Raw genomic sequence first — 22660 nt, forward strand, 5'->3', positions numbered from 1 at the left:
TTATACAGCCGTGACCCCGTTTTCTGTAATTAACTACACTTCCTCCGCGCCACATGTGCTCCTTATGGCTACATTAACATGATCCGGACTTTGGAATGTAGTACCACCACGAGTCAATCTTTTGGAATAAGGTAGAGGCATGGGCGCGCCATATCTCAAGCGGTTAGTCGCTGGCTTCCCACCGCGGCGGCCCGGGTTCGATCCCGGTTCTGGTCAAGTGGGATTTGTGGTGGAAAAAGTGACGCTGGGGCAGGTTCTCTCCGAGTACTTCGGTTTCCCTTCCCAATCTTCATTCCACCAATTGCTCCACAATCACCTTTACCTATCATCTGGGGCTGGTACAATGGGCCAGAAGTGGGCGCAGTACAAGGGGCTTAGTCCCACCCCACTAGCAATAAAAAAAAGTAGAGGCATTCGCTTTACATCTTTTATTATACTACAAAGACACTGTCTTCCGGAATTACAGTCCATCTGCGATTATGTCACCCTCCCCATCAATGTTCAGCTGTGTCCGCCTTGAAACAGTATTGGCTGATATCGCGATTTTCGCCTTGATACGGTTATTGACTGCCAGTCACATGTTTGAGAGGAGCTTCACCTCTTGTGTACGTATTTCTGTGCGAATGCAGTCCCGCTAGGCATACTGATATACAGGTGTATTATGAACACTGCAATTTTGCGACTGCGCTCTTCAATGCTTATGTTTTTTTATTGTTAGTGGGGTGGGACTAAGTCCCTTGTACTGCGGCCACTTCTGGCCTATTGTACCAGCCCCAGATGATAGGTGAGTGTGATTGTGGAGCAATTGGTGGAATGAAGATTGGCAGGGGAAACCGAAGTACTCGGAGAAATCCTGCCCCAGCGCCACTTTGTCCACCACAAATCCCATTTGACCAGACCCAGGATCGAAACCGGGCCGCTGCGGTTGGAAGCCAGTGATTAACCCCTTGAGCTATGGCCCGGCCTCTATGCTTATGGTTGAAAAGAAAACGTGACGACAGCGCTAAAATTTTCCACTAGAGTTGGGGCTGAATTACGTCACAAGCAGGCGGGTCCATGGATAATTAAACTGTGGGTCCAGTATTAGTAGCGTTATATTTCCTACCCCGTCATAACCCGGTTTTCTGGAATTGAGCTGAACCATTTCCTACGGCCGTGACGTAACTCGGGTGCATGAAGTTGAGAAAGGGCAGACCGCTGTGGGCCTAGCACTCCTCACTAGGGGCCGTCATGAGTAATGTGAGAATCGCGAAGCGCGTCCACAGGTATATCCTTGTCATCACTTCAGCTCATTAACGAGACCCTAGGGGCAGCGCAGCCGGTGCTTCATGCCAGGGCCATCACCTTGTTCTCTCTTTTTCTTGGCGCTCCGCGATTTGGAGTATCCTTGTACTCCATCTTGAGGTCTCAGTCTTGCGTGCAAATTGCCCAGATGTGAGTTCGCGTTGGTTGCTATAATTAACAACTGCCTGCTTGCCTGCGTTCCTTAGGCAGAGGTCGAACACCGTGAAAGCCAGTGACCAGAGAAAACACACTTATGCTTCTTACCTTCAAGGTCCTAACTACATGGTGCAGTATGCAGACGATATCTCGCAGAGATATTCCTGGGTATTACGGGCTCCACAATTTCATTGGACCCTGTTCAGAACAATCTTATTCCAGTTCATAACCGCGAAACATATTCTGCCCTGATTTATGGCAACATGTGTTCATTCTCGTGTCCATGAATTTCGGAAGAAATAACCTATATCCAGCTAATTACGTAAAAAAAGGAAGGGTAAAGCTATCTATGTGCCAGTCACAGTAGCCGAGCGGACTGAGGCATGTACTGTCTTCGCTCGCTTGGAAGCCGGGATCGTGGGTTCGGATCTGTTTCCTGTGAGGTACGAACTGAATTGTTATATATTATTCTTATACACTGCCGGTCACGGTAGCCGAGCGGTCTAAGGCATGTACTGTCTTCGCTCGCTTGGAAACCGGGATTGTGGGTTCGGATCTGTTTCCTGTGAGGTACGAACTGAATTGTTATATATTATTCTTATACACTGCCGGTCACGGTAGCCGAGCGGTCTAAGGCACGTACTGTCTTCGCTCGCTTGGAAACCGGGATTGTGGGTTCGGATCTGTTTCCTGTGAGGTACGAACTGAATTCTTATATATTATTCTTATACACTGCCGGTCACGGTAGCTGAGCGGTCTAAGGCATGTACTGTCTTCGCTTGCTCGGAAACCGGGATCGTGGGTTCGAATCCCATTCAGGGCATGGATGTTTAGTTTCTGTGTGTGCGTTTTTCTGTGTTTGTGTACAGGTAGAGGCCTTGCGACGAGCTGATCACCCGCCCAAGGAGTCCTACCGAATGAGTAAGATCTAGAAAAACCGAAGTGAACGGAGAAGTTCATGGAGGTAGGCCTAGGCCCACTGGGGCTGTAGTGCGAAGGAAAAAAAAGAAAAAGCTATCTATGTAACAGGGCGTGGAGGCCTATAAGTTTGTGAGACGTCGAGGATCCCACATCTTCCAGATAGTCAACTAACAGATGGCAGTAAGTTTGTCAGCCTTACTCGCCGGCCGCCCTTAACCCCAGGAAGATCCCTGATATTCGTTTATGATAGAGGCTGAGTCGACCCCAGGGGCATAGTGCGGCTGGAAGGATTAGGTCAGTTGAAAAAAAAGACCTCCAACGACCTCGTCGGGAATCAAACCCGCGACCTTCCGGCTTGTAGCATAGTGCTTCAACCAACTACGCTACCGCGTGGTCCGTAACGGATTACGTGGTAGAGGCCATTCCTTCATCAGATTATGTTTACCTAATCGAGACATATCTCATTTTTATCAACTACAATTTCATTATATTCATTTCAGAAGCAGTCCAAAGCAACTTATATGAATATTACAGCGCCATATTCATCCGGCTTAAACAATTCTATCGCGCGTTAGGTCAGGGCCGAAGAATAATCCGGGCAAGAACCCAGTGGCTCTGCTGGTCACTTGTTTCCCGCTCCGCTTATTCCACCCTGAAAATGGAAGCGATATATTCCTCCGAAACGTTGGGTGATTTTCAACAGACTACACTGCGTTATACTGTTCATAACCACCGCTATGAGCGTCTAAGTCCCTACTTATGTGCAGACTGAACTGCACATTGTGCGAACCAGTGACAGCGCTGTAGTCACTTGTAGTCACGATCTGTAAGTGTTCAATTCAAACCCCGTCTGTAGTCATTCCATCACGTGACAAACAATTAATTACTTTGATGTCCGAAACAATTATCTGTCACAATTTCAACGGCTTTGCACCGAGCTGCATGCAATATTGGTAACCGTTTAGACTTGTATTTGCGGGGGAGGGCGCTTTGTTAGAATCTTGGCAGGGAGAGGGAAAAAATTGGTTGACGATTTTCGTGGATTTCCTCTGTCCTTCCAAGAAAATTTCGGGACAATACCTCGGTCAGGTCACGATTTCGTCCTTCCAGACGGTTTCAACTTCATTATTGGCTAATCATTTTGCCTTACGACTGAGATGAAGATACGTCAAAGTCAACGGCGTTATGATAGCAAACATAAGACAGTTCTGTGTGTATAAACCTAAGTAGAATTTGCGAAGAAGAATAACAATATATCTCGTATAGAGAGTGGTCTGCCATCTACCTCACTACAGAGCTCAATAAACTAAACTTCGAAAATCATAAAGACATATTTGACTTACCTACCGAATGTACACCTCACGATATTGCGTGATGCTGACGTCATCTGTACAGAAGTTCAAACGCCTGAGGGGGGAAAACAAAATTAAAATACGCGTGACGTACACACGGAAAGTGAATATAGCTATGTACATACGTATTGCTAGTGGGGGGGGGGACTAAGCCCCTTGTACTGCGGCCACTTCTGGCCTATTGTACCAGCCCCAGATGACAGGTGAGGGTGATTGTGGAGCAATTGGTGGAATGAAGATTGGCAGGGGAAACTGAAGTACTCGGAGAAAACCTGCCCCAGCGCCACTTTGTCCACCACAAATCCCACTAGACAAGACCCGGGCTCGAACCTGGGCCGCTGCGGTGGGAAGCCAGCGACTAACCGCCTGAGCTATGGCGCGGCCGGCTGTACATAACTAACTAACTAACTAACTAACTAACTAACTAAATGGTAACGGAAGCAGGAGTTTCGACGCTAACAATAAAGTCCTTTGTTGGCCGCATTTTGAGCCAGTTCTATGGATCTTCCATCAGCAGAACCTCGTTCCTTAAACCATAAAAAGAAAAGCTAACCCTGTAACAGGCCGTTGAAGACCCTAGGTTTGTGAGACGTCGCGTCTTCCGCAATCATACAATCGGCTCACAGATGGCGGTGAAGTTGTTAGCCTTACGTGCTGTACCCCCCAGGAAGATTCCTGGTACTCATTTCTGTTAGAGGCTCCATAGTTCGGCTGGAAAAGTAAGATCCGTTAAAAAATCCAATGACGTTATTGGGAATCGAACCCGCGACCTTCCGGCTTGTAGCATAGTGCCTCAACCGCGTGTCTCTCTAGAAACCATTCTAATGATATTATTCAAACTCCTCAGATGTCCACTGTTCAACAGATTCTCGATTGAAAATCCTTTCTTGCCACCTTCATGACAGCCACACACCAGGAAAACCGTTAAGCGCATGATTTTATTGTGCAAGTGTGTACATCACACGTGTAGCCTATACGGAGACATTTTGCTATTATTATTATTATTATTATTAGGTTAAGAATGTTCACGTCTTGTCTGTTTCCCTGAGAACTGGAGGTTAAAACACAAAAGATACTTTGCGAGTTTTTTTTTTTGCGTCCGAAGAAATAATATTACAATTTTTGCATCTGAAAATGTGAAGGGCGCCTAAATATAATTTACATTTCGGTTCATTGTTGCAGAAAAATATCTCAAAATCGATCAGTTGATGATTTGTTGGGAACAATTTCTACAACATTTCACGTGCGTGGCTGCAATGAAAAGTTAATAATGATCATAGAAAGGAAAATTAGATCAGTTACCGTTGTAGCGCACTATACGAAAATATTACCCCATCAAAGAAATGGTATATTTTTCAGAAATTTATTAAGGCACAAAATTTCTGATCCGTTTATTGATAACTAATTGTGCCCGTTCCAGCTTATAGATTCGCGGGACCACCATGTTCGTAGTTATGATTGGAGGGAATTAAGAATTGTAACGCTAGAAATAAGGGACACGCGGTAGCGTAGTTGGTTGAGGCACTACAAGCCGGAAGGTAGTAGGTTCAAGTCTCGATGAGGTCATGGGATTTTTTTTTCAATTGACCTAAACTTTCCAGCCGCATTATGGCCCTGGGGTCGACCCAGCCTCTAACAGAAATGAGTACCAGGAATATTCTTGGGGGTAAGGGGCGGTCGGCGCGTAGGGCTGACGACCTCACCACCATCTATGAGCCGATTGTCTAAAAAATGTGGGAACCTCAACGTCTCACAACCCTACGGGCCTCCACGGCCTGTTACAGGGATACCTTTACTTTACTTACTTTTTTAACTCTAGAAATGAACCCCAGTAACATGACGTTCTTACCAAGTTTCATAAGAAACCGTCAATTTGTACACAGGTTACTGTGGGAGGAAGGCAGGCACAAGATGACCCCATACAGGCTAAAGTTCAGACTGTGGGGTTGACCTCAAGTGGTCCAAAAGGTAGAGGGGGTCAGGCACAAGCACGGCCAAGTTTAAGACTGTTTCTGAAATATGGGAAGTGGGAACAGGCAAAGTAGGGAATTAGAACATGGGGTAAATTTAACAGTGGACGCAGCGTGAGCGGCTGAGCCGTGTCATTATCTCGCGCACAAGGCCGGGTGTCTGACGGCTTCTGCTGACAGCGAGCAGACCCAGAGAGCACATAACGAATCGCTTGACCTCCAGGTACCGTAATAACTTCAAATGTCAAGTGGACGATGACCACTTTAGTCTACTTTCATTTCTTCAGGAAAGAAAATAAGCTTATGAGATCACCTTACTGTCGCTGTTTGTCATTGCACCCCCGCAACACTTTGATGAATGATTTTCACGAAGTCTGATATGAACGGTATGCAGCCATCAATTTTGAAGACTGTCACTTTTCTTCTACTGGTAATAACAACATGGCGGATGTATACAAATTTTTGAGGTACTAGCGGCAGTTAATACAGGCTGAGTCGACCCCAGGACCATAGTGCGGCTGGAAGAATTAGTTGCCTGTAGTCCGCAAGCGAACTATACCGACCGAGCGACAGCCGCTTGTCGGCGAAGTTAGTACCAACTTTAGCGGATAGAGGATGTCGCGTGGTCAGCGCAACGGATCCCCACGGCCGTTAATCTCGGTTTTCTATACCGGAGCCGCTATTTCCTTGAAATTTCCTCAATTATCCTCACGAGGTTGAGTGGACCCCGTTACAGAACCACTACTTCTCAGAAAATTTGTTAGCGCCGGAAATCGAACCCGAGACATCTGGGTATGTAGCCAGGAATTCTGACCACTAGACCACAGAGGCGGTCGCCTGGAAGAATTACATGAGTTACAAATTCCAGTGCCCTCATAGGGAATAGAATTCGTGATCCTACGGCTAGTAGCACAGTGTCCCAGTGAAGGGCTACAGACTGCCAAAAATGGTAAAGGAATTGTGCCCGTCGGAAGACTGGAATCGAACTGGAATGTGAGAAGAGCAGAAATGAAGAACCGGAAACTGTGGCTGGTGAGGCAAGGGTGGAGGCTGGTGCCTCTCACACGAGCCACACAAGGGGATGCGAGGGGCCTTGTCTCGTGGATAGGGTCAACTCCAACATGAACACAATATAGAAAACTAAACGGGTTTTCGGGAAACATTTCTTGAGGCCACAGTTCTACTTCGAACTTTCAAAACTGGAAAACATACCCTTATATTTAAGAAAATAAAATATCCTACCTAGGTCGGTATAGCGATGGGCTACTGGACGGCCCGTGTTCGAATCCCTTATCAGTTCCACTGCCTCCAGAGCTGTTCGGGGACCCCCCAGCCTCCTATTCAAAGGGTAACGGGAGCTTTATCTCTGAAGGTAACGCGGCCAGGGCGTGAAGCTAATCACTTCCCTTCATCTAGTGACGAGATCAAGAATGCTAGAACTATGCTTGCGCTCTCCCCCCTACGTCATCATGGAGTGGTGCTTAATTAATTAAGCACAGGGGCAACTAATCCCCCCATACAACAAATAATTTAAAGATTGAAGAAGAAAGGTTATTCAGAGCTAGAAACATCGCATTCTAACGCAGCGTATTACTGGATATCGTAAAAAGAAGAGAGAAAACACCACCTCCTTGTTTGGGAGACCTATGCTCTACAGTCTACACTCCTTGCTTCCGAGGCCTGTGGTCTACACTCCTTGTTTGCCAGGTCTGTGGTCTACATTCCTTGCTTCCGAGACCTGTGCTCTACACTCCTTGCTTCCGAGGCCTGTGCTCTACACTCCTTGCTTCCGAGGCCTGTGGTCTACACTCCTTGTTTGCCAGGTCTGTGGTCTACATTCCTTGCTTCCGAGACCTGTGCTCTACACTCCTTGCTTCCGAGGCCTGTGCTCTACACTCCTTGCTTCCGAGGCCTGTGGTCTACACTCCTTGTTTGCCAGGTCTGTGGTCTACATTCCTTGCTTCCGAGACCTGTGCTCTACACTCCTTGCTTCCGAGGCCTGTGCTCTACACTCCTTGCTTCCGAGGCCTGTGGTCTACACTCCTTGTTTGCCAGGTCTGTGGTCTACATTCCTTGCTTCCGAGACCTGTGCTCTACACTCCTTGCTTCCGAGGCCTGTGCTCTACACTCCTTGCTTCCGAGGCCTGTGGTCTACACTCCTTGTTTGCCAGGTCTGTGGTCTACATTCCTTGCTTCCGAGACCTGTGCTCTACACTCCTTGCTTCCGAGGCCTGTGCTCTACACTCCTTGCTTCCGAGGCCTGTGGTCTACACTCCTTGTTTGCCAGGTCTGTGGTCTACATTCCTTGCTTCCGAGACCTGTGCTCTACACTCCTTGCTTCCGAGGCCTGTGCTCTACACTCCTTGCTTCCGAGGCCTGTGGTCTACACTCCTTGTTTGCCAGGTCTGTGGTCTACATTCCTTGCTTCCGAGACCTGTGCTCTACACTCCTTGCTTCCGAGGCCTGTGCTCTACACTCCTTGCTTCCGAGGCCTGTGGTCTACACTCCTTGTTTGCCAGGTCTGTGGTCTACATTCCTTGCTTCCGAGACCTGTGCTCTACACTCCTTGCTTCCGAGGCCTGTGCTCTACACTCCTTGCTTCCGAGGCCTGTGGTCTACACTCCTTGCTTCCGAGGTCTGTGCTCTACACTCCTTGCTTCCGAGGCCTGTGGTTTATGCTCCTTGCTTCCGAGGCCTGTGCTCTACACTCCTTGCTTCCGAGGTCTGCGGTCTACACTTCTTGCTTCCGAGGCCTGTGGTCTACACTCCTTGCTTCCGAGGCCTGTGGTGTATGCTCCTTGCTTCCGAGGCCTGTGCTCTACACTCCTTGCTTCCGAGGTCTGCGGTCTACACTTCTTGCTTCCGAGGCCTGTGGTCTACACTCCTTGTTTGCCAGGCCTGTGCTCTACTCTTCTTTCTTCCGAGGCCTGTGGTCTACACTCCTTGTTTGCAAGGCCTGTAGTCTATGTACAGCACGAGGTAGCAAAGGTCTGCTTTGTTAATTCTCACACACAGCTCACAGCACATCAGGAAAGAGCAGAAATCGATCTCTTCTCTAATGATCCATATGCAGGGTGTAGCGCCTTAACTTGGCACACTCGCCGGCCGAGGAGCTAAATTTGTACTGAAGCAATCCGCTGGGAATCCCAACAGTCAGGTGCGATAATATATTCACGAATGGTTCAAGGGTGAAAGTCTGTGTTACTGACCTTCTGTACACTGATCGGTAATGAGTTGAACCGATTTCTTCTTATGCAAGGGAACACTGGTGTCGGGCCAACAAGAAGCAGACATGAGCCAATTCTGAACGTTCGGGGAGATACGAAAGCCTATGTGGAAAAATTTGAAAATAAAATAAGATAAAACCTGCTTATAGCGAAATTAAAAAATGGACTTGAATTTTTTCCGTTTCTGACAGCTTTCATTTGACATAGGTTTCTTACTATCACACAAAAAATAAGTATTTTACAGTATGTGTACATCAGGTATATATATACATACAATCTAAATCACATGTGAAGAATTTATATTACATATTATTATTGTTTACTTGTCTGAATTACTGATTTATGTTAATTAAATTATTATTATTATTGTTTGTTTGCTTGTCTGCATTAATGTGTTTTCCTTCAGTACTTGCTTGTAATTTGTCTTTGACTTTACGTTGTGTTTGTCCACAATGTAATTACTTGTATCTACCCTGTGCTCTGTCTGTAATTGGCCTTGCGACTGTTGACTCGGCACATAAATAATAAAGAATTGAATTGAATTATTATAACCAGGGCCCGGATTTTGACGACATGTCATCTTTTTTTTCCTTGTATCCTATGCGATGCTCTTAAATATATAAATCTCGGATATGAGCTGCTGGTTACAGAAATGTAAATTTTATAGGTAATTCTTTGTCAATTTTTGACATTTTTAGGTTTAAGGTCATTTTTTCATTTTTGGGGTAATTTTTGGTAAATTCTTGGACTTTTAAGGGTATTTCTTGTCATTTTTGACCGTTTTAGGGAATTTTTCTTCATATGTTTTCTGAAATGTGAATAACACGGAAGCGAAGTGTTCTTTCTTTTCTCCTTTAGGTCATTTTCTGGATTTTTCCGTCATTTTTTAAATATTTTCAGGTCATCAAAATCCGGGCCCTGCATATTACATTTTTCGGTCATATTTTAGGTCATTTTATAGGTAATTTTTAAAATATTTTCAGGCCATCAAAATCCGGGCCCTGATTATAATTATTATCTTAATATCAGGTGGTGAACACATGAAAGTAAGGTTATGGCAGGTGGGATACAGGAACGGCAAGAAACGGCTGTATGGCTGTATACTACGATGCATATATGCCTCTATAGAATACAGTTATCCTAATGAGTCTGTGGTAACTATATATCCCGTTCTGTCTTGTTGTACAAAATCACAAACGATAAAACACTCCATAATAAAATTAGATAAACGTAGAAAGATAAGAAGACTCTATTTCCCTCTAGCACCAACAGTGGAGAAAGTGAGTGCTGTCGGTTTTTAGGTTTTGAGCTTGTAGTCACGTCCGAGAGGCTTTGCCTAGAAGTGTATGAAGTGTACTATAGATTGTGGGGGCACGCGGCAGCGTAGTTGGTTGAGGCATTATGCTACAAGCCGGAAGGTCGCGGGTTCTAGTACCGATGAGGTGGATTTTTTTTTTCAATTGACCTAATCTTACCAGCCGCACTATGGCCCTGGGTCGACTCAGCCTGTAACAGAAATGAGTACCAGGAATATTCTTGTGTATAAAGGCGGCCGGCGCGTAAGACCGACAACCTTACTGCCATCTGTGAGCCGATTGTCTAGATAATGTGGGACCCTCAACGGGCCTCCNTAGACTAGAAAACAGCATGGAAACTGGAAGCATGTATCTGGAAGTATTCAATATTATTTATTATTATTTAATCTGCAAACGTCAACGCCATATTCGAATTCTTCCTATATACGACGCGGCAACTGCGACCCATCGACGTTGGCTACGTCCTGTGAACTTTTCTCACGCAATTCTCGATAGAATTGTGACATCTACTGTTTGTATACCTGTTCTTTCACATATCGCTCATAGGTAGAAATCGTACGGAGTAAGGTCCGGGGAATTTAGGGGCCCAAGGGGTGGGCCCTGCCCGTCATATTCCAGTCTTCTGCACTTGAGACTCCATTTTGCTTGAACAGTGATCGGAGCGCCTCCCGCGGCTGATATTACAGTTAAAGTTTCCAACGAAAACTTCATCTGTAACCATTTCGAGAATAAACTACGCTTTTATCACCCAGATAATTTATAGTAGCGCCTTTATTTAAACAACAGTGTGTGATAAAGCGTTATGTAATTAGTGAAGCGATGTGTCGCGATACGAGGACGGAAAGAAAGAGAAGGAAATAAACAAATAAAGATACACAGTGAAAGAGATAAGGGAAAGCCAGAACCAAAAGGTAAAATGTAAAACTATCCCTGTATTAGGCCATGAAGTTTCATAGGGTTGTGAGACGTAGAGGCTCCCACATCATCTATACAATCGGTTCACAGATGGCGGTGAGATAGAGACAAAAGTAAAGATAAAGAAAGAAGAAGGGAAATTGAGAAAATACCTCTAAACTACAGTAGCTGATAAAGTATTTATAATATTTTCGAATATGCCTTTTCCTCTAGTCATATTCATTTCGCTGGCTAACTGTTGGTCTAAGTTTAACATTTATGAATGTGATCCCTGTTGTCAGAGGGCTGTACTGTTCGTGGTTGTACCCAGTTATCTTTTATGTTTTCTAGGTAAGTGGAATCATGTTCTCCAGTGCCAAAACATTATGTGAGTGAGGAAGCATGGTGAGTACTAACCAGAACATACTGTGTGCCCTCTGTTAGCGCTGACAGGAACACAGAAAGTGTAGCGTTATGCATGACGCGGAGCTACCCCTCCCCCACACCCCCCCTCCATATACACAGATGTTCATGGGCGCCCGTGATGGGGTACGAGAGGCCCTCGGCTGAGGATTCTGCGCGAAGAAGCCAAAGTTTTAATTTCACAGAAAATTATCATCTTCGTACAGTTCCATACAAAAATCTGAGCTGGGAACAATCTGGGATTTCTGAACATGTATATGAGAGGAAGCAATGCTCCGGCCTGCCTAACAATGCACCTCGNTTGTGGAGTTACACACCACAGCGTCTCTTAGCTTCATATGCGCCAGGCAACGGCAGCTAACGACTGCGCGTGCGTCGCCCTGAGAGAGAAAGAGAATTCAGTCGCTAGTACTACAGGGTCATGTTGCTGCATTTTCGCACAATCTCCGCCCTTCACGTCAGATTAATAGGTACAATATTTTAGTGTGTGTGATGATGGTACATTAATACAAGTATTATTTTCTGGACATTATCCATAGTCCTGTTTTTTATTTAAAAACGTTTCGGAGACTGGATTCTGCCTCCATCTTCATGTAAAACCTACTCAGTTGGGCCCAAACTACAGAGCTAGTCCCTATCTCCGGACCAGTTTTTTTTAATTGTTGTATGAGGCATTTGGGAAGAACATATCACGAGTCTTGCATTTCACGAGAAAACTGAGTTGGCTGGAAGACTTGGCAAGCTGAATCTTGACCTGTTCAATTTTCCTAAACTCTGTATCATTTATATACCCTATAAGGCCCAAATTTTACTGGGGAGCATGCGGTAGCGTAGTTGGTTGAGGCACTATGCTACAAGCTGGAAGGCCCCGATGAGGGCACTGGATTTTTCAATTGGTCTAATCCTTCCAGCTGCACTATGCCCTGGGGCCAACTCAGTCTCTAACAGAAATGAGTACCAGGAATCTTCCTGAGAGTAAAGGGAGGCCAGCGTGTAAGGCTGACAACCTCGTCGCCATGTGTGAGGCCCTCAACCTCTCACAACCCTATGGGCTTCCACGGCCTGTTACAGGAATAACTTTCAACCAAACTGGACTAGTTCTATCGATTGGGTCCAGTTGAGAAGGTTTTACCTGAAGACGGAGACAGAATCCAGTCTCCGAAACGTGGAGCTTTTAAATAAGAACAGGATTATGGATAATACTCAAAGACATAGAAGTTGTAGATATTACAGGGTTCTGATCAAGATGTATAGTATTCAGAAGTACTGGGTTTTGGGACTTTTTCCCATCGTCCGGTATTCTAGAGACTAGAAAACAACATTTCGGAAACCGGCTCTGTTTCCGCCCTCAGGTGAGGGGGGAAGACACCTACTCAGTTGGGTTCCTTAGAAAGGGCAAATATCAATCGCTGAGGAAGGAAACAGATCCCTGAAACTCTGTGTTTTCTAGTTTCTAGAATATCGGACGATGGACGAAGTCCAAGAACCCAGTAATTCTGAGCATAATACTTATATTAAAGTATTTACTGAACTGATCGAGTTCAGGATCGCTACGGTCGAATGACGGGCTCTTGCGAATACAATAATGAGCCTTGGTGTTCCATGTTTGGCGTGGAATTTGTTGACGATGTGATAGATGATTTAGCTTGTCAAGAAGGATTCTTTTCCTTGGAATCGGTTGGCTGGAATTACAAGCATACAACTTGTATTGTATCTCTTCACACCTTAATAACCTACCGTTTTGTCTTGAAGATATTTAATATGTAAATTTTAATGTCTTTCGTGGTACAAATGTCAATAAATATGTATACGATAAAGAAAGCAGTCTTCTGGGATCTATACGATAGTTCCACGAAAGAAGTAAGTTCTTTCTACACATAGGTGTCCGAGGACCAACTACAACACCCGTACAGTGGGCCACTCCCTATCATACTAATGCGTGGCTACTTTGCAGTTATACAAGACAATGAACACAAATATTCAGCCTGCTTAAAGAAACGTTAACACTTATGACATATACTCATCAGAATGCTACTTTACAAGAAAGAGGCAGAAATTTGAATGTTTCAGCAGCGCATTTCAACTTCCGGGTATCGGGTAGACCTCTCCATCAACGGATCCTGATTTGAGGCACGAATAATTTTCGCAGTTACGTCTTGTTTCTTCCGTAATTTCATCTGTATTTCGAATAAAATTTAATGAATTGATGCAACATCGCCAAACAGCCTAGGGATTTGTTTAGATAGAAACGGTATATTGGTGTAGTAGTCAGAGTTCTTGGCTACAGATCCAGAAGTCCCGAGTTCGATTCCCTGCGTTACCAGATTTTCTCAGAAGTAGTTGATCTGGAACGGGTTCCACTCAGCCTCGTGAGGATAATTGAGGAGCTCTTTCAAGGAAATAGCGGCTCCGGTCTAGAAAACCGAAATTAACTGCCGTGGGGATCCTTTGCGCTGACCACGTGACACCCTCTATCCGCAAAAGTTGGCACTAACATCGTTGACAAGCGGCGGTCGCTCGGTCGGTAAAGTTCGCTTGCGGACTACAGGCCACGGAGTTTGTCTTGTTTATGGGACCAACACATGCAAAATAAAAACACACACAGCGACAAGAGGAAACAAAAATTAGTAACTATGAAAGCTCATGGGTTATGTGAACAAAGATGTCAACCGTGGGTATTTATTAAAATTACAAATCCGAGAACAAAATGCCTTAATGCTACAAGTACTCTTGTTACTCCAAATGATCGGAAAACGCGAATATCTTCGTAAAACGGAACTTCCAATTTAAATTCTCATGTGTTCCTCAGCACAGTTCCAGATGTACAGTGCAGCAGTTCCCCGTACCACGCACTCGGTCACCTACAGGGCTCTATGCTGGGCATGTAGATCAGATGGGGAATTCTGGTGTGCAAACCTACTGGAAGGCATGCACTGTCTTCGCATGCCCGGAAACCGGGATCGTGCGTTCGAATCCCACTCAGGGCATGGATGTTTGTGTGGTATTTTTCTGTGTCTGTGTACAGGTAGAGGCCTTGCGACGAGCTGACCACCCGCCCAAGGAGTCCTACCGTATGTCTAGGATCTAGTAAAACCGAAGTGAACGGAGAGTTTCATGGAGGTAGGCCTAGGCTCAAATGAGGGCTGTAGAGCCAATGAAACAAAACCTACTGGAAGACCAAGGAGGAGATGGATCACAACACACAGACAAGCAACATCAACTACCTACAGACAACACACGTCAGCAACACCCCGAAGCAAAAAGATTGGGCCAAGCGGGAAAGAATTCTAGGAATTTTAAGAATTCTTACTTCAAATAATGAAACATAATTTTACAGAAGTAACGACGAACAAATAAGAAAGCTACTGTGGTGTGTGAAAAACTTTTAGTGAACCGATACTCTGGGTAATTTTAACTATTTGTAATTATTTTAATTAACTGGAACGTGGTTATCTTTGACAAAGTGAAGTTTTGTGTGTTGGTGATTTCTTTTTCTACTATAAATGCCTCTGATGATGGCTCCGTGGTGAGCCGAAACATGTAAGGCAGGTGGTGACGAGGTGGAAAACTTAAAAAAGTGTCACATTTGACGGAAGGAACTTGATTGTTGATTGTTGATTGTTGATCCTGAGGAGTTAGGTTGTGAGGATGAGATGTGGCAGGGTGCGGTTCAGGGACTTCGTACTGGCGGTGCTGAACGTTCTGTTCTAGTACAAGATAATATTAAAGCAGGCCACAGTTAAAAGGTAAGGTAACAGGTAAATCTACCCTTGAGCTTCATTAATTAAACACCACGCCATGATGACACATGGGGGAGGGTCACGGTTAAGCAGCTAAAATTAGAAATGGAGTAGAAGCTGGGGTAGCCCAGTCGTCATAGTGACTAGGATACGGTAAGGCTGGACGGTGCTTGATTTCAGGCAGTAGCAGTCATTTGTTGTTGTTGTTCTTCTTCTTCTTCTTCGCACGTTCAAGACTGAGTTCAGGACCCACACAACCTGCTATATGATGGGTATCGAAGAGTCCTTCCACTGGGGTTAAAACGCCCAGGACTAAGAACTGACCACTCATTTCCATTACTGCCGAAGTTAAGAATGCGTGGAATTATACCTGCACTTCTCCATACATCATGGCTTTGTGCTTAATGAAGCATAGGGAAACATTTACCTTTCTATTTTCACTAAAGCTGAAGTTATTTCTGTCTGTAGGGATCACGCCAAAAACACGTACAGGGCACATAGAGGTAAAACATAAAATCACTGTGGTTCTCGAGACCAGATGGAAATGAGTGGTCAGCTACAAGATCCGGCTGTTTTACTCCAACAAGATTTCTTCGGTAGCTATTGAACAGAGGTTGAATGGCCCACAGAGCCAGTCTGACTGCAATCGCAAAAAGAGATCTCAGAAAGACACTAATTCACGTATTCAGGGTGTCTATTTTTATGTGATACTGAGTGTCTGTGCGTGCCGATCTTAAGCGCCTCTTAAGAGGTTACGGCGGGTTTATGAAGATGACGCCACGCGATAAAGTATTTCCTGAAGTCTGCAGTATTCCTTCTAGGCGACACGGTTTCGTTACGATCATATCACGTGACTGGCCTTCTTAGTGCAGGCCTCCCTTGCCTGTAGATCCTCTGGCCTCTTAAGGAACAGCTGATGAAACGACTACATTTCAGTTTCATTGGCTCTTGTTCAATTTGAAGATCTACCTAAATTACCATTTTACCTGATGTTTCACATGCATATAGAACGTGAACTGACTTCTCTGCGATGAAATTGTGAGGAAAGTTTATGGACCCAAGAGAGATTAGGACTAAATGTAAATTACACGTAAGAGACTTCATAATTTATAAGCTCCAGTCAATATTGTTAAAAACATGTCACGTGTTAATCACTCTCGACGGGATTTTGGATTGCTTGAAATGGCGTTTCAGGAAGATAGAAAGGCCAGTCATGTCAGGTTCAGGGTTAGAGGGAGTACAATACACGTCATACAGTAAACTCTGGGTTTTACCTCTTGTCACAATCACAACAATTACTCTTCACTTTTAATGAGAAAGAACTGTCGCCAATTTGGTGTGTTTCTGAGTAACATTGGACACTATGCTACAAGCCGGAAGGTTGGGGGATCGAATTCCGATGAGGTGGATTATTTTAATTTACATAATCCTTCCAGCCGCGCAATGGCACTGGGGTCGACTAAGCCTCTAACAGAAATGAGTACCAGGAATTTTCCTGGGGGGCAAAGGGCGGCCGGCGTGTAAGGCTGATAACCTCATCACCATCTGTGAGCCGATTGTATAGAAAATATGGGAGCCTCAACATCTCACAACCCTATGGGCCTTCACGGCCTGTTACAGGGAAACCTTTACTTACTTGCTTTACTTCTGAGCAAGATAAATACGCAAGTGTGTTCATATCTGGACCAGAAGTCAGTAAAGTGGCCTGAAGACGGGACTCAGAAATGTCTCTCCGCTACCACGAGCAGACCAGCTCTTGGGGTTCATACTGCTTCGTGTCCAGGGATTTCCGTGGTAGATGTTGCTCCGGCCAGAGTGACCAGGCTTAGAATACGCTGGAATTTACCTCTGCAACACATATACGGATTCATGGCGTGAAAGTTAGGCACAGGGACAAATTCATCCGTGACTGTGGTTCCTAAACACAGTACGTAATTCTCTTCTGATCTACATTTGCTTCCTCGAGACAGAAAAGTACAATTATGAAGTCGCAAAGCTGTCTTTGTGTCTCCCCCATGTAAATGTTTGAACCGATTCACGAATTTTCACAGAATTTTGTATGTACATTATACTATTAGAGACCATGTAGTAAAAAACTCTGTGGCTTTTAGTCCGTAAGCGAACTATACTAACCGAGCGACCGTCGCTTGTCGGCGAAGTTAGTGCCAAATTTAGCGGGCAGAGGGTGTCGCGTGGTCAGTGCAACGGATCCCCACGGTCGTTAATCTCGGTTTTCTAGACCGGAGCCGCTATTTCCTTGAAATAACTCCTCAATTATCCTCACGAGGCAGAGTGGACCCATTTCCAGACCCACTACTTCTCAGAAAATCTGGTAGCGATGGGAATCGAACCCGTGACCTCTGAATCTGTAGCCAGGAACTCTGACCACTAAACCACAGGGGCGGTCTCCCTATATCGTAGCCTCATAAAATCGACACCAGCGTCACTTAATCTGGGACCCTGAAGTTCTGCATGGCAATAGCCTTAGATTTATTTAATTGCGCTATCAAAATCGTAGACCACAAAGCGTCAAATGGAAAGATGTTTGTGAATTGGGAAGAATGTGGAAGGACGCATTCGTAATGATATGTAAGGTTCCAGAATTTTCCGGGAAACATTCCAATAAACCACGAAAATACTCAATCATGATAGTCGGTGTTACAGTCAAGAATCGAATTGGGAATCTCTCGAATCCAAGTCGAAAGCATCACCGCTTCAGTCAGCTTGGTAATAGATCTTCGAATCACACGCAACTTTTGTCTAGGTAATTCTTGTTTTCGGAATGTAAAATGGCAAATGCCGGTCACGGTAGCCGAGCGGTCTAAGACTCTAAGGCGTGTACTGTCTTCGCTCGCTCGGAAACCGGGACCGTGGGTTCGATCTGTTTCCTGTGAGGTACGAACTGAATTCTTATATATTATTCTTATACACTGCCGGTCACGGTAGCCGAGCGGTCTAAGGCATGTACTGTCTTCGCTCGCTCGGAAGCCGGGATCGTAGGTTCGGATCTGTTTCCTGTGAGGTACGAACTGAATTCTTATATATTATTCTTATACANTGGCAAATTGGTGGTTGCATAAAATTTTCATTTATCTTTCGGTGTGATTGCGATAATCAATGGACCAGCCGAGAAAAACTTCCTTTAATGTCTAAACACTTATCATATTATCGTTCCCTGTTTGGGTTTATTTATTTCCTTATTTGTTTGATTTTTAATTCCATGCTTCAGAAGTGAACTATGATAAGGAGATGAAGCGTAAATATACCTAGGTTTACACATTACTTATGAGATGCTATTTGCATAAGCCAGAAATTGCAAACATGGCGATAATGCGAAATTTCGAGGTTAGGTCAAACACATCTGTACTTCAACAACAATCCCCCCCCAAAGAGGGATTACTATCTAAGCTAACTAAACCAACTAACTAACTAATTAACTATATGGAGCTGAGCCCTTCTTGAGAAGTCGCCAGTCGTGCAGCTACTCAAGAATTTCCCAGCATTTTATGGAACCCGTAACTTCTTTACCGTGTCCAGAAGAACCCACTCGTCCCTATCCTGAGCCAGATAAATTCAGCCCATACCACCCCATCCTATCTCTCTAAGGTCCATTTTAATATTAACAAACCACCTACATCTTGGTCTTCCCAGTGGTCTCTTTCCTTCTGGTTTCCCCACCAATATCCTATATGCATTCCTCGGCGCTCCATTCGTACTACATCCCCTGTCCATCTCATCCTCTTTGACTTGATCATTCTACTTATACTTGGCTTTCATTAATTAATATAAGCTGCATTTGAGATCATAATAAGTACTGATTATGATACTAGATATATTAGGCTGCTGAACGCAGCAAGGCACTAATGGTTCACGATTCTATCAACCATAGAATTGGCTCCTACCTTAGGTATTTGAAATATGGTGCCTTTACCGTAATGCATCTAACATTATCAGTTCGCGGGAAATGCTTATGGTCTTTTAGTAGAAAATGAAGGAAAAAGGACATTTGGAAGAACCCAGAAATGACGGGAGGATAACAATAGAATTGATCTTAGAAAATAGGGCGCGAAAGGATTAACTGAATCCAGGTGGCTTAGGGCAAGGTCCAAGGGCGAGCTTGCATGAACAACGTCATGAATTTGCCGGGGAATTTCTTCACCAGCTGTGTAACAATGGAGTCAGTTAACGTTAACAAAAGCGAACAGCATAATGCTGAATTTCCTCTGTTGCCGCATCTACCTACATTTTGTGAATGGCTTGATGAGAACCACTTTTTTATAAGAAATATTACGTCATGGGTTAACAATGACATCATAGCTAATTGCTGAAGCCTCAAAGTCACCACTGTGCGATTTGGCGGTCATAGTGTGGAAAGCAGCGAGGCACATTGCAATTTGTATCTTAACAAAAGCTGCAAAACGGGGCAGCTCAGTCATTAAACCGACTTGAAGCGGGTTGGCGTCTCTGATTTTATTTTATTTACGGCAAGAACGAGGCTTACAGCCGTCGGCACCATGTCTAGATGGGCTTCGGAGGCAAAGAGGGTCTCGTGTTCGAAACAGAACGGATCCAATGAGGATTTCTCCGCAAGCCTTCCTCCCCCCTTCCCCCACAAAGATGGTCGCTCGGGAATGCGATGAATCCACACCAGGATGCGTCACGGGGCTATACAATTCATGCGAATTTTAGTTCCGACGGAAGTGACTATGAAAATTACTGTCGCCTTTTATTCTCATAGAATTTTTGCCGACGTTTCAGAGTATCGTCACCTTCAGTGGTCTCTAAAATTGATGAAATTGATGTGCTTCCGTTCGTAAGTTTAATTTTTGTGATATGCCCTCGTCTGCTTTCCTATGCGTCTTATGGTGATGAGTACTTCCTATGTCCCTGTGAGCAGCTGTTATGAATTATGAACACTAGTGACGAACTTCCCTTGAATTTTATTGATCCCGAAAGTTCATTACTGTGTTCACGCGAGCTCGCCGCTAGTTCCCATTCTGAGCCACATGAATCCAATCCACTTCCATCCTATTTCCATATATACAAGATAGACCTACATTCTCACATTTCTCTCCCGCCAATGCTTAGGTCTTCCAAGAGTACGTTTTCCTTAAGAGTTTCCGACCAAAATTTTGTATGCTTTTTTCTTCTCTACCGTGCGTGCTACATGCTTCAATCATCTCACATTGATTTGATAATTCTAAAATATTCGTTGAGGGACACAAATTATGCTCCTCATTATGCAGTTTCTTCCAGCCACCTGTTAATTTCTCCTCCATTAGGATCAAATATTCTCTTCAGCACCCTGTTCTCCAATATTTTCAGTGACAGACAAAATTTCACACCCATTCAAAGAACCGTCCAAAAATAAAGGAAGACGAAAATGTCAAATCAGGTTCGTCACTGGGCGGAAACTCGAATCGGGGTTCTATTTATCAGAAAGGAATTAAAGACATAATAGATAAGGAAATATGCAATTTTCCGTTCACAGTAAAAGTGTATGGGGTGGTGGTATAGATCCACGGCTTCTTAACCTCGTTAACTTCAATAATTTTTACGCGAAACAGACTAAATGAACTAACACTGCTTGAGGTACCCGAAAGTGAACGTATAAAGGTACAGACATCTCTGTTCTGTTTACCTGCAGCCTTCAGCACATGGTCGCGGGGGCTGGGCCTTCAGGAGGCTGCGCCGTTAGGGGCCGTGCACTGTGACGGCATGGCAGGTCCTGAGTAACAGCATCGGAAACGCCACTGGATGCAAAGCTGAAATTAAGAGACAAAACATAAATTTCTGCATTTAATTGCTCTTACATCTTTACTGTCTGTCAGTTTGTCCTACTCCTGTTCCTCAACTATTGTAACTGGCAGTCTCTAGGTACCAGTATCAACAAAATCTTTTCGTGCATCGCCAGTTGCATGCACCCAACTCAGAATGAATCGAGTCACCCCTTCCTTACAACATAGAGGTTCCTGTTATTTCTATCTCAAGGCTGGGATTTTCCCATCCTTCCCGAGAACCTACGCTCCAGAACTTTCGATTTGGAGTTCGACACCAGACATTCCAGCCTTTAACAGTTGTACGTCTGTTTCAAATTGTAGTACAGTAAACCGATGAATGTCTGGTTAATTAAAACGGTGAAATACATGGATACTACCATTTTATAGTACAATCCGATAATAACAATAGTAATAGCAATGGAGTCGCTATAGCGACTGGCTACTGGCTGGACGGTCAAAGGTTCGGAGTTCGAGTCCCGATAAAGGCAAGATTTTCTTCTCTCCACATCGTCCAGACCGGGTCTGGTGTCTTTATAGTTTATTTTTAAAAACTTTTACATTTTAATCATCTTTTATTTTTCATATTTTTGTGTTCGTAAGTGCGGCCGGTTGTAAGTCGCATAGGTCGTAGTTAGTTAGTTATTGGAGAGGGTGGGTTTCCCCATGCACTTAGACCAGTATTGGTCCATTGTGCTTCCCTCTATGATATTCTACCAGTCTCTATACCCTACCGATATTGGTGCGTACCATCAGTCCCGACCGAGCCAGCGAGCTCGGCCTCTACCGGCTGAGAGGTATCTATAATGCTTCCCCTATCTATCAGAGGCGTTACAGACTACTGTTGGGCGGGAAATGTCCTTGAATTTGGCTCAGTGACCTCCTTTGGAGATATGAGGTTCTTTTACGTGCCGTAAAGCTACGACACGGGACCCACGGCTTAAAGTCCCTCCCGGAGGACTTGTTCCCTGAATTTTTCCGCCCTTAAAAATTCCACGACCTCCGCCGGGTTTGAACCCGCGTACCACGAGTCATGAGGTGGGAACGTTACCTCTAGACTACGGAGGCCGCTCGTATAGGTCGTAAGTCGACGACCAAGTGTATATGAAGTCTCATAGCATATACTGTATGACTACGTACGCGGGTTTCTGGGTAAACTCAGTACTGGAGAGCCTTGTTACATGAAGCGTGTGGCCACAGTATGATGTACTGCGAAGTGTGTGTCTTTCCGCTCTGAGCTTTGATTTATGTGGAGCCTCATACATCCTGAGTGATAATTTATTTGACATGCATTACGTTCTTCACCGCCTGGAATACATCACACTGGGAGCAAAAACGATGACACATGGCGACTGGCGTCTATTCTGAGTGGATCATACTTTCTTCTTGATAAATGACAGCTTACAACAGGAGAGTTAACCTTTAGAAGATTTTCAAATACATAGAAGGGAGCTATTCTTCGTTCTTTATTTGTATGTCACCTGTTGCCGTGTAGTGGCTAGAAGCTGCTTGGTCTTCTACAGGTCCCGTATCGATTCTCGATCCAGGGAATGGAAATGTATACAGTTTTGTTACGAAAACTGTACTTGAAAGGTGACTG

The 22660-nt window shown here is 44.6% G+C and overlaps 1 protein-coding gene and 1 long non-coding RNA gene across 2 annotated transcripts in view; one reads left to right on the top strand and one right to left on the bottom strand.

The window, feature by feature from the left end:
- The window catches only part of LOC111867196, a 98846-nt gene that overhangs the window by 12270 nt on the left and 63916 nt on the right, over positions 1-22660 (top strand). The gene's annotated exons all lie outside the window — the stretch shown is intronic.
- The window catches only part of LOC117282542, an 85760-nt gene continuing 66800 nt past the window's right edge, over positions 3701-22660 (bottom strand). Inside the window, exons 2-3 of the long non-coding RNA XR_004513309.1 lie at positions 20925-21048; positions 3701-3768 (exon numbers count right to left, since the gene is read on the bottom strand). This is a non-coding gene — a long non-coding RNA (uncharacterized LOC117282542). The remainder of the gene's footprint in view (positions 3769-20924; positions 21049-22660) is intronic.

The sequence above is a fragment of the Cryptotermes secundus genome, unplaced genomic scaffold (genome assembly GCF_002891405.2).
Source record: "Cryptotermes secundus unplaced genomic scaffold, Csec_1.0 scaffold565, whole genome shotgun sequence".
NCBI classification, from domain to species: Eukaryota; Metazoa; Arthropoda; class Insecta; order Blattodea; family Kalotermitidae; genus Cryptotermes; species Cryptotermes secundus.